The 12558-nt window shown below is 40.8% G+C and overlaps 1 protein-coding gene across 1 annotated transcript in view; it reads left to right on the top strand.

Moving 5' to 3' along the window:
* Window positions 1-6513: 6513 nt before the first annotated feature.
* Window positions 6514-12558, top strand: part of LOC133648035 (methyl-CpG-binding domain protein 5-like) — a 69860-nt gene continuing 63815 nt past the window's right edge. Inside the window, 1 exon segment of the mRNA XM_062043811.1 lies at window positions 6514-6605. The gene's annotated coding sequence lies outside the window, so the exon portion shown is untranslated.

The following is a 12558-nucleotide window of genomic DNA, read 5'->3' as shown; positions in this document are numbered from 1 at the left end:
TTCCGGATTTTTACTGCATTTCCGCTGTTGTCTTCGCTGATTGGCTACAACTGCTGGGTCGTGGGCGGGGCGTCACATGCACTTTCTCAAAATATCCACACGATGGCGGTGTCAGCAAACCTTCTTTGTTTTGGATGTAAAACGTCCCTTCAATTTCACATAAAATCCACAAGGGGCGCAAGTGTTTGTTGTCTCAAACTAAGGTGGGCAAAACTGCAAAATTGTGGTAACGACAAAAGAGATTATTCCCGTTACCGTTACTTTATACTTGAATATTTTTAAGATTATTTAGGGCTTTTGTGGCACTATTAAATCATGTTAGAACCAGACTGAAAACGATTTAAAACAAACATACGTATTTGTGATCAATTTGACAATATATAAGCAATCTAACAATATAAACAATAAATACAAATATTTCCTTTTGTTACACCAAATTGTTTGAGCAAATAAAGTGATTAGTGCAAAAATAACTAAACAAAAGCAAAAACTACTATTGGCTCTCATTCAAATGTGTTGGCGTTTTACCACCAACATCTTGCTGTCCAACAACATATTCCCTAGTAATCACAATAAAAATAAATAAATAAATAATAATTGGTGAAGTAAGTTATATTTCATATGGTGAGATGAGTAAGATGATGTAGAAAATAAATGGATGGATGAAATAAATTCAGAATGTTTATCATGGTTCTTCTTCTTTGTACTTTGTAAACACTCTAAGTGTGAAGAGTTTCTTGAAGTGGATCATATTAGTACATTGTTTGATTGCTTTGCTTCATCCATTCCATCATTTAATTCCACATACTGATATACTGAAGGTCTTAAGTGTTGTACGTGCATACAAATGTTTTAAATTACATTTTTCTCTAAGATTATATTTCTCCTTTTTTGTTGAGAAGAATTGTTGTATATTCTTGGCTAGCAGGTTATAGTTTGCTTTGTGTATAGTTTTAGCTGTTTGCAAATTTGGTCGTGGAATTTCAGTATTTCAGTATTTTTGATTGAATAAATAAAGTGTTTGTAAGTTCTCTATATCCAACATTAAGTATTATTCTAACTGGTCTTTTTTGTAACACCGTTAATGAATGAAGTGTACTTTTGTAGTTATTTCCCCATATTTCTACACAATGTACAATATTTGTATATTTTCTAAAAAGGCTAATAGAAATACCAATACATTATATACTGCATGTATATAAGTATCATTAGCTGTATCAACATTTCAACTTTCTATTTTTCATATTTTTTTATTTCGTTTTTGTTCTTGCTGGAATGCATCTCTAGAATAGAAAGTAGCCCACAGGCCACACTTTGGGCATCCCTGCTTTAAAGCATCTTTAAATTGGAGAATCTGACACTCCTCAGGATTATTCCCGAAGGTCTTCACATCTATAGTAATAAATGTGTTGTTTCGTCTATGAAGAGTCCTCCAGCACTGATTTAACCCTTGTGTGATGTTCATATTGTTGTTACTCAGCCAGCGTTTGTGGGTCTGATGGACCCGTTGCATTTTGTGGCTTTTAATGCCTCACAATCAAACACTTTTATGTTAAAATACTGAACGGATGTTTATTGGGATAAGGTAAACATCTGTTCGGTATTTTAACATAAAAGTGTTTGATTGTGAGGCATTACATATAAGATGTCCGGGCTAATAGAAGTGTGGAAATTGATGTTCTGTGTACCACACACACACACACACATACACACACACACACACACACACAGACACACACACAGCAGGCCTAGACAGGAGGAGGACAGAGTGTAGGTACACAGAACATCAGAGGGTCAAATGTGCGAGAAAATGAGAGCAGACAGTGTTGACAAACAATGTTGCAACCTTGTGTGGGAACCTCAGGTCCAGAAACACAAAAGAAGAATCCCTGTGGGATGCAGAAACTGGCAGAGAAATGTTCCGCGCAACGTTCATATTGTTGTTACTCAGCCAGCGTTTGTGGGTCTGATGGACCCGTTGCATTTTGTGGCTTTTAATGCCTCACAATCCAACACTTGTATGTTAATAATAATAATAATAATAATAATAGATTTTATTTGTAAAAAGCACTTCACATTGAGTAAACAACCTCAAAGTGCTACAGTGTATTAAAAAAATAAAAATAAAAATATATAAAAAATAAATAAAAATAAAAACTAGAACAGCAAAATAGCTATAAGTAGTATGCATATATCTAAAAAAAGGCTCTTTTTAAAAAATAAAAAAGAAGGGTTTTTAAGCCTTTTTTAAAAGCATCCACAGTCTTTGGTGCCCTCAGGTGGTCAGGGAGCGCGTTCCACAGACTGGGAGCGGCGGAGCAGAAAGCCCGGTCGCCCGGTTGTTCGTAGCTTTGTCCTCGGAGGTTGGAGGAGGTTAGCCTGTCCGGAGCGGAGGTGTCGTGTGGAGGATTTGGGGGTGAGTAGTTTTTTGTTAAAATACTGAACAGATGTTTACCTTATTCCAATAAACATCTGTTCAGTATTTTAACATAAAAGTCTGTCTTCTCTCATTTTCTCGCACATTTGACCCTCTGATGTTCTGTGTACCTACACTCTGTCCTCCTCCTGTCTAGGCCTGCTGTGTGTGTGTGTGTGTGTGTGTGTGTGTGTGTGTGTGTGTGTGTGTGTGTGTGTGTGTGTGTGTGTGTGTGTGTGTGTGTGTGTGTGTGTGTGTGGGTGGGTGGTTAGCCCCGGGTCCAGTGGACCTGGACATCTTATATGTATTAGTAGATTGCACAGTACAGTACATATTCCGTACAATTGACCACTAAATGGTAACACCCCAATAAGTTTTTCAACTTGTTTAAGTCGGGGTCCACGTTAATCAATTCATGGTACAAATATATACTATCATCATAATACAGTCATCACACAAGTTAATCATCAGAGTATATACATTGAATTATTTACATTATTTACAATCCGGGGGGTGGGATGAGGAGGGTTTGGTTGATATCAGCACTTCAGTCATCAACAATTGCATCATCAGAGAAATGGACATTGAAACAGTGTAGGTCTGACTTGGTAGGATATGTACAGCGAGCAGAGAACATAGTGATAGCATAAGAACAAGTATATACATTTGATTATTTACATTTGGTTATTTACAATTCGGGGAGGTGGGATGTGGAAGGAGGGGGGGGGGTGTATGGTGTATGGTGTGTGGTCATTAAATATGTATTCTGATAAATGTTCTTCACAGGAAATGAGCCAAAGTCAGTGAGTCTCAGTTTGAAAAAATGTATTAATTGTATCATTTTTCTTTTACTAAAAAATGAAAACGGGTCCCACAGACCCGAACACCACACAAGGGGTATTTGAATGACATGTTTTGATGTATTTGAATTAGGGATGTCCAATATTATCGGCCGATAAATACTTTAAAATGTAATATCGGAAATGATCGGTATCGGTTTGTAAAAGTAAAATGTATGACGTTTTAAAACGCCGCTTTGTACACGGATGTAGGGAGAAGTACAGAGTGCCAATAAACCTTAAAGGCATTTCCTTTGTGTGTGTTCCGTCCGAGTCACATAATATCTACCGGCTGTTCTCATCACGAATTAATGCAAGGCATACTTGGTCAACAGCCATACAGGTCACACTGAGGGTGACCATATAAACAAGTTTAACACTGTTACAAATATGCGCCACACTGTGAACCCACACCAAACAAGAATGACAAACACATTTCGGGAGAACATCCGCACCGTAACACAACATAAACACAACAGAACAAATACCCAGAATCAATTGCAGCACCAACTCTTCCGGGACGCTACCCCATCCCCGCCCACCTCAACCTCCTCATAGTCTCTCTCAGGGAGAGCATGTCCCAAATTCCAAGCTGCTGTTTGGATAGATAGATAGATAGATAGATAGATAGATAGATAGATAGATAGATAGATAGATAGATAGATAGATAGATAGATAGATAGATAGATAGATAGATAGATAGATAGATAGATAGATAGATAGATAGATAGTACTTTATTGATTCCTTCAGGAGAGTTCCCTCAGGAAAATTAAAATTCCAGCAGCAGTGTACAGAATTGAGATCGAATTTAAAAAGTAAATAATGGGGGTATAAATGGAAACAGAATAGAAAAATATTACAATAAGAATAAAAATAAAAAGCAACAATGAGAATAAAAATATAACAGTAAAATAGGAATATAACAAGAGAAACTAGGCAGTAGTGACCATGTTATGAAAAAGTATTGCACTGTTATTGTTTTGAGGCATGTTTGATTGATTGATTGATTGAAACCTTTATTAGTAGGTTGCACAGTACAGTACATATTCCGCACAATTGACCACTAAATGGTAACACCCCAATAAGTTTTTCAACTTGTTTAAGTCGGGGTCCACTTAAATTGATTCATGATACAGATATATACTATTTTCATGATACAGTCATCACACAAGATAATCATCAGAGTATATACAATGAATTATTTACATTATTTACAATCCGGGGTGTGGGATATGGAAGGGGTGGGGGGGGGCGTTAGGATTGGTTGGTATCAACACTTCAGTCATCAACAATTTCATCATCAGAGAAAGTTAGTTTAGGGTTGAAGTTGCCTGGAGGTGTTGTTCTAGTGCGGTTTTGAAGGAGGATAGAGATGCCCTTTCTTTTATACCTGTTGGGAGTGCATTCCACATTGATGTGGCATAGAAAGAGAATGAGTTAAGACCTTTGTTAGATCGGAATCTGGGTTTAACGTGGTTAGTGGAGCTCCCCCTGGTGTTGTGGTTATGGCGGTCATTTACGTTATGGAAGTAGTTTGACATGTACTTCGGTATCAGGGAGGTGTAGCGGATTTTATAGACTAGGCTCAGTGCAAGTTGTTTAACTCTGTCCTCCACCTTGAGCCAGCCCACTTTGGAGAAGTGGGTAGGAGTGAGGTGGGATCTGGGGTGGAGGTCTAGAAGTAACCTGACTAGCTTGTTCTGGGATGTTTGGAGTTTAGATTTGAGGGTTTTGGAGGTGCTAGGGTTTTTGATTGATTGATTGAGACTTTTATTAGTAGGTTGCACAGTGAAGTACATATTCCGTACAATTGACCACTAAATGGTAACACCCCAATAAGTTTTTCAACTTGTTTAAGTCGGGGTCCACTTAAATTGATTCATGATACAGATATATACTATCATATATACTATCATCATAATACAGTCATCACACAAGATAATCACATTGAACTATTTACATTATTTACAATCAGGGGTGGGGGGGGGGGGGGGGTGGGGGTTAGGATATGGACAGCAAGTAGTGGACATAGAGAGAGAGAGAGAGAGAGAGAGAGATCAGAAGGCATAAGAAAAAGTATCTGCATTTGATTGTTTACATTTGATTATTAGCAATCCGGGGAGGGTGTTAGTTTAGGGTTGTAGCTGCCTGGAGGTGAACTTTTATTGCGGTTTTGAAGGAGGATAGAGATGCCCTTTCTTTTACACTTGTTGGGAGCGCATTCCACATTGATGTGGCATAGAAAGAGAATGAGTTAAGACCTTTGTTAGTTGGGAATCTGGGTTTAACGTGGTTAGTGGAGCTCCCCCTGGTGTTGTGGTTATGGCGGTCATTTATGTTATGGAAGTAGTTTGACATGTACTTCGGTATCAGGGAGGTGTAGTGGATTTTATAGACTAGGCTCAGTGCAAGTTGTTTAACTCTGTCCTCCACCTTGAGCCAGCCCACTTTAGAGAAGTGGGTAGGAGTGAGGTGGGATCTGGGGTGGAGGTCTAGAAGTAACCTGACTAGCTTGTTCTGGGATGTTTGGAGTCTAGATTTGAGGGATTTGGAGGTGCTAGGGTACCAGGAGGTGCATGCGTAATCGAAAAAGGGTTGAACGAGAGTTCCCGCTAGAATCTTCATGGTGCTTTTGTTGACCAGAGAGGAGATTCTGTAGAGAAATCTTGTTTTTCGTTGGTTGACCTTTTTGATTACCTTGGTTGCCATTTTATCACAGGAAAGATTAGCCTCTAGAATGGAACCTAGGTAGGTGACCTCATCTTTCCTGGTGATCACAATGTCACCCACTTTTATAGTGAAGTCACTGACTTTCTTAAGGTTGATGTGGGACCCAAACAGGATGGATTCCGTTTTACCCAAGTGTATGGATAGCTTGTTGTTAGCGAGCCAGGTGCAAATTCTACAGAGTTCAGCACCTTTAACAGTTAATCTTACTCATTTTCATGAATTACTTGTTTCTATGTAACTGTTTTTACATTGTTTTACTTTCTTTTTTATTCAAGAATTTTTTTTAAATTTATTCATCTTATTCTATTTTTTTTATTATTGTTTAAAATGACCTCATCTTCACCATTCCTGGTTGTCCAAATTAGGCATAATAATGTGTAAATTCCACGACTGTATATATCGGTATCGGTTGACAGCGGTATCGGTAATTAAGAGTTGGACAATATTGGATATCGGTAAAAAAAAGCCATTATCGGACATCCCTAATTTGAATGACATGTTTGAGGCAGCATCATCTCTCCCGTCTGCTGGGCTGCCGCCAGCGCGCATGCGCAGTGCCGCTCTCCATCACTTCCAACATCCCAGTGTAGGAGAGGCAGCAAAGGCAGAGAACTACTGGGTATGCTTCCTTTCTCCCCCTTTTCCCGAACATCACCAAACCAAACGCTCACTTATTCGATCCGCAACGTGCATTCGCCGCAATGCTCGGCTTCGAACGGAGTTGCTTTATGGGACGTGAGGCGGACATGAACGTTAATGCTCACAGCGTCTTCTCTTCTTCTCTCTGTGTGTGCAGACGCAACGGCTCGGCTAAGCTTGGCTAGTTAGCATGCTAAGCTAAGCCTGGCTAGTTAGCATGCTAAGCTAAGCCTAGCTAGCTCGGCCTGGCCTTTACGTTGGCTCGAAGCCGAAGCTTCATGTCGACAATTTCGCCCTCGTCGTCTTCCATCCCGGCCCCAGGCGACTTTTGCGATAAACGTCTACGTGGTGAACGTTTACCGAGCTGCCATTTTGGCTTGGATCAAGCTAGACGGCTAAGAGTTGTCTGGACAGCTGACGCTTGGCATGCTAACCCTGCAGCTAGTTGATAGATCACAGACAGACTTTTTATTTTTTTATTGACTTCATCGTCTTCATGTGTGCTTTGGTGCTTGTACTTTCAACCCGGGACCATCCGCAGGTAACTGCCACCCTTATTCAAGTGCACCTGGCTGCAGTCTGACTAAAGCTACATTGCTAAATCATGAAACATCTTAGCTCTTGTGGGAGGTTGTGCCCCCAGTTTCAGAAAAGACTGAAGGGTTTGCAACGCCCACCTTTTGGGGGAGTGCATGTTTGTTTGCTGATTTTGTAGTTTGGATATTTGTGGCTGGTTACAGTATGCTGAGCTGCTTGCTGTCTTAGTTTTGATCCTACCAGTAGCATTGTAACACCCAAGCTGCAATGGAATACTTTTGTCAGTACTGTTCCATGTACTTGGTTCCTGAGGGGCCACATTCTGACAGTGTTGCGCCGTCCCCAAATCAATCGAAACTCAACCCACAGGGATACAATGAGAAACCTTGGAGGGGACCGCCGGGCAACCGGTGCAATGGACGTGGAGTGGATCTAGTTAATAGTGTGAGAGTTCAGTCCATAGTGGATCTAGCTAATAGTGTGAGAGTCCAGTCCATAGTGGACCTAGTTACCGTATTTTTCGGACTATAAGTCACAGTTTTTTTCATAGTTTGGCCGGGGGTGCGACTTATACTCATGTTTCACTTATGTGTGAAATTATTAACACATTACCGTAAAATATCAAATAATATTATTTAGCTCATTCACGTAAGAGACTAGACGTATAAGATTTCATGGGATTTAGCGATTAGGAGTGACAGATTGTTTGGTAAACGTATAGCATGTTCTATATGTTATAGTTATTTGAATGACTCTTACCATAATATGTTACGTTAACATACCAGGCACCTTCTCAGTTGGTTATTTATGCCTCATATAACGTACACTTATTCAGCCTGTTGTTCACTATTCTTTATTTATTTTGAATTGCCTTTCAAATGTCTATTCTTGGTGTTGGGTTTTATCAAATAAATTCCCCCCAAAAATGCGACTTATACTCCAGTGCGACTCATATATGTTTTTTTCCTTCTTTATCATGCATTTTCGGCCGGTGCGACTTATACCCCGAAAAATACGGTAATAGTGTGAGAGTCCAGTCCATATTAGGGCCAGCAGGAGATCATCTTGAGTGGAGACAAGTCAGCAGCGCAGATACGTCATCAACTGATGCACAGATGAGTGGTCCACCCCGTGTCCCGACTTTGAACAGCTAGCGCCTCATAGAGAGGGGGGCAGAGCAGAAAAGAGACGGCAGATCAACTGGTCTAAAAGGCTAGAGTATACAAAGGAGTTTTAAGATGGGATTTAAAAGCTTCTACTGAGGTAGCATCTCTAACTGTTACCAGGAGGGCATTCCAGAGTGCTGGAGCCCCAATAGAAAACGCTCTATAGCCCGCAGACTTTTTCTGGGCTCTGGGAATCACTAATAAGCCGGAGTTGTTTAAACGCAGATTTCTGGCCGGGACATATGGTACAATACAATCAGCAAGATAGGATGGAGCTAGACCATGTAGTATTTTATACGTAAGTAGTAAAACCTTAAAGTCGCATCTTTTAAGTGCAGTCTGGTTAAAGCTACATTGCTAAATCATGAAACATCTGAGCTCTTGTGGGAGGTTGTGCCCCCAGTTTCAGAAAAGACTGAAGGGTTTGCAACGCCCACCTTTTGGGGGAGTGCATATTTGTTAATTTACTTGGATTGAAAAGTGGCTGATTTTGTAGTTTGGATATTTGTGGCTTGTGACAGTATGCTGAGCTGCTTGCTGTCTAAGTTTTGATCCTACCAGTAGCATTGTATTGATTGATTGATTGTAACACCCAAGCTGCAATGGAATACTTTTGCCAGTACTGTTCAATGTACTTGGTTCCTGAGGGGCCACATTCTGACAGTGTTGCGCTGTCCCCAAATCAGTCAGATCCCACATCAGGGCAAGAAGAAACTCAACCCAATGGGATACAATGAGAAACCTTGGAGGGGACCCCCGGGCGACCGGTGCAATGGACGTGGAGTGGATCGAGTTAATAGTGTGAGAGTCCAGTCCATAGTGGATCTAACTTAATAGTGTGAGAGTCCAGTCCATAGTGGATCTAACATAATAGTGTGAGAGTCCAGTCCATAGTGGATCTAACATAATAGTGGGAGTCCAGTCCATACTGGGGCCAGCAGGGGATCATCTTGAGGGGAGACAAGTCAGCAGCGCAGACGTCATCAACTGTTGCACAGATGAGTGGTCCACTCCGGGTCCTGACTTTGAACAGCTAGCGCCTCATGGAGAGGGGGGCAGAGCAGAAAAGAAATGGCAGATCAACTGGTCTAAAAGGGGGGTCTATTTAAAGGATAGAGTTTACAAAAGAGTTTTAAGATGGGACTTAAATGCTTCTACTGAGGTAGCATCTCTAACTGTTACCGCTAGAACATTCCAGAGTACTGGAGCCCCAATACAAAACGCTCTGTAGCCCGCAGACTTTTTCTGGGCTCTGGGAATCACTAATAAGCCAGAGTTCCTAGAACGCAGATTTCTTGCCGGGACATATGGTACAATACAATCAGCAAGATAGGATGGAGCTAGACCGTGTAGTATTTTATACGTAAATAGTAAAACCTTAAAGTCACATCTTAAAGGCCTACTGAAAGCCACTACTACCGACTACGCAATCTGATAGTTTATATATCAATGATGAAATCTTAACATTGCAACACATGCCAATACGGCCGGGTTAACTTATAAGGTGCAATTTTAAATTTCCCGCGAAATATCCGGCTGAAAACGTCTCGGTATGATGACGTTTGCGTGTGACGTCACGGGTTGAAGCAGACATTTTGGAATAGCACGGTGGCCAGCTTAAGTCGTCTGTTTTCACCACAAAATTCCACAGTATTCTGGACATCTGTGTTGGTGAATCTTTTGCAATTTGTTTAATGGACAATGAAGACAGCAAAGAAGAAAACTGTAGGTGGGATCTGTGTATTAGCGGCTGGCTACAGCAACACAACAAGGAGGACTTTGAGTTGGATAGCAGACGCGCTATCCGACGCGTCTGCTATCCGCACCGATGATCGGGTGAAGTCCTCCGTCGCGCCGTCGATCGCTGGAACGCAGGTGAGCACGGGTGGTGATGAGCAGATGAGGGCTGGCGTAGGTGGAGAGCTAATGTTTTTAGCATAGCTCTGTCGAGGTCCCGTAGCTAAGTTAGCTTCAATGGCGTCGTTAGCAACAGCATTGCTAGGCTTCGCCAGGCTGGACAGCATTAACCGTGTGGTTACAGGTCCAGGGTTTGGTTCGGTGTCTCCTGATAGTAGAAGTAATAATAGTATTGTTGATCTTCTGTCTATCCTTCCAGTCAGGGGCATGTTTCTTCTGTTTCTATCCGCAGTTAAGCACGATGCTATCACGTTAGCCCCGAAGTTAAAGTGCTTCACCGATGTATTGTCGTGGAGATAAAAGTCACTGTGAATGTCCATTTCGCGTTCTCGCCTCTCATTTTCAAGAGGATATAGTATCCGAGGTGGTTTAAAATACAAATCCGTGATCCACAATAGAAAAAGGAGAAAGTGTGGAATCCAATGAGCCAGCTTGTACCTAAGTTACGGTCAGAGCAAAAAAAGATACGTCCTGCACTGCACTCTAATCCTTCACTGTCACTTTCCTCATCCACAAATCTTTCGTCCTCGCTCAAATTAATGGGGTAATCGTCGCTTTCTCGGTCCGAATTGCTCTCGCTGCTGGTGTAAACAATGTGCAGATGTGAGGAGCTCTTCAACCTGTGACGTCACGCTACTTCCGGTACAGGCAAGGCTTTTTTTCATCAGCGACCAAAAGTTGCGAACTTTATCGTCGATGTTCTCTACTAAATCCTTTCAGTAAAAATATGGCAATATCGCAAAATGGTCATGTATGACACATAGAATGGATCTGCTATCCCCGTTTAAATAAGAAAATCTCATTTCAGTAGGCCTTTAAGTGCACAGGTGAGCCAGTATAGGTATTTATATATATATATATATATATATATATATGTATATAAAGGTATATACAGTATAGGCGTAATATGATCAAACTTTCTTGTTCTTGTCAAAAGTCTCGCAGCCGCATTTTGTACCAACTCTACTGACGTGTGCTTAGTCATTATATTTTTCGGATTCCTCCTCATCCTCTCCTTGTTATTAGTGAATGGTAACCATTTGAGTTAGTTCCTTCCCTTCTGCTGGCAAAGATGCATCGCTGCACGCTTAACATTTGGGGCGTGTTGTTAAGTGCAACATCAGACCACTGCATGTTGTTGTACTTGTCAGTGCGCCAGGACTTTTTTGGCTTTTTCGGGGATTGTTGCAGCCTTGAATGCCCGAATTTGTGGCAGCTTTTTAAAAAAATGGTTTTGTCTAAAATGTGATGACTAATATTGTCATTTGAGTTTGTTTAATGAATGCGCTTCACAGAATACTGTAGTATTGTGTAAAGAATTGCGCGGTTTTATATTGTAGTATGTGATTCAAGGTGGCAATGTTTGGAATCCATCCACAGCTGTACTATCACAACATACAAAACCCAAAACCAGTGAAGTTGTCACGTTGTGTAAATGGTAAATAAAAACAGAATACAATGATTTGCATATCCTTTTCAACTTATATTCAATTGAATAGACGGCAAAGACAAGATTCTTAATGTTGGAACTGGTAAACTTTGTTTTTTTTTTCAAATATTAGCTCATTTGGAATTTGATGACTGCAACATGTTTCAAAAAAGCTGGCACAAGTGGCAAAAAAGACTGAGAAAGTTGACGAATGCTCATCAAACAGGTTAATTGGGAACAGCCATGATTGGGTACAAAAGCAGCTTCCATGAAATGCTCAGTCATTCACACACAAGGATGGGGCGAGGGTCACCACTTTGTGAACAAATGCGTGAGCAAATTGTCGAACAGTTTAACAACAATATTTCTCAACTAGCTATTGCAAGGAATTTAGGGATTTCACCATGTACAGTCCGCAATATCATCAAAAGGTTCAGAGAATCTGGAGAAATCACTGCACGTGAGCGATGATATTACGGACCTTCGATCCCTCAGGTGGTATTGCATCAAAAAGCGACATCTGGGTGTAAAGGATATCACCACATGGGCTCAGGAACACTTCAGAAAACCACTGTCAGTAACTACAGTTGGTCGCTACATCTGTAAGTGCAAGTTAAAACTCTACTATGCAAAGCCAAAGCCATTTATCAACAACACCCGGAAACGCTGTTGTTAAAAGGAAAGGGTGTAACACAGTAGTAAAAATGCCCCTGTGCTGACTTTTTTTGCAATGTGTTGCTGCCATTAAATTCTAAATTAAAGGCCTACTGAAAGCCACTACTACCGCCCACGCAGTCTGATAGTTTATGTATTAATGATGAAATCTTAACATTGCAACACATGCCAATACGGCCGGGTTAACTTATAAAGTGCAATTTTGAACT

The sequence above is a fragment of the Entelurus aequoreus genome, linkage group LG01 (assembly GCF_033978785.1).
Source record: "Entelurus aequoreus isolate RoL-2023_Sb linkage group LG01, RoL_Eaeq_v1.1, whole genome shotgun sequence".
Classification (NCBI taxonomy): Eukaryota; Metazoa; Chordata; class Actinopteri; order Syngnathiformes; family Syngnathidae; genus Entelurus; species Entelurus aequoreus.
The sequence above is the reverse complement of the archived record's forward strand: the minus strand, read 5'-3'. Positions and strand labels throughout refer to the sequence as shown.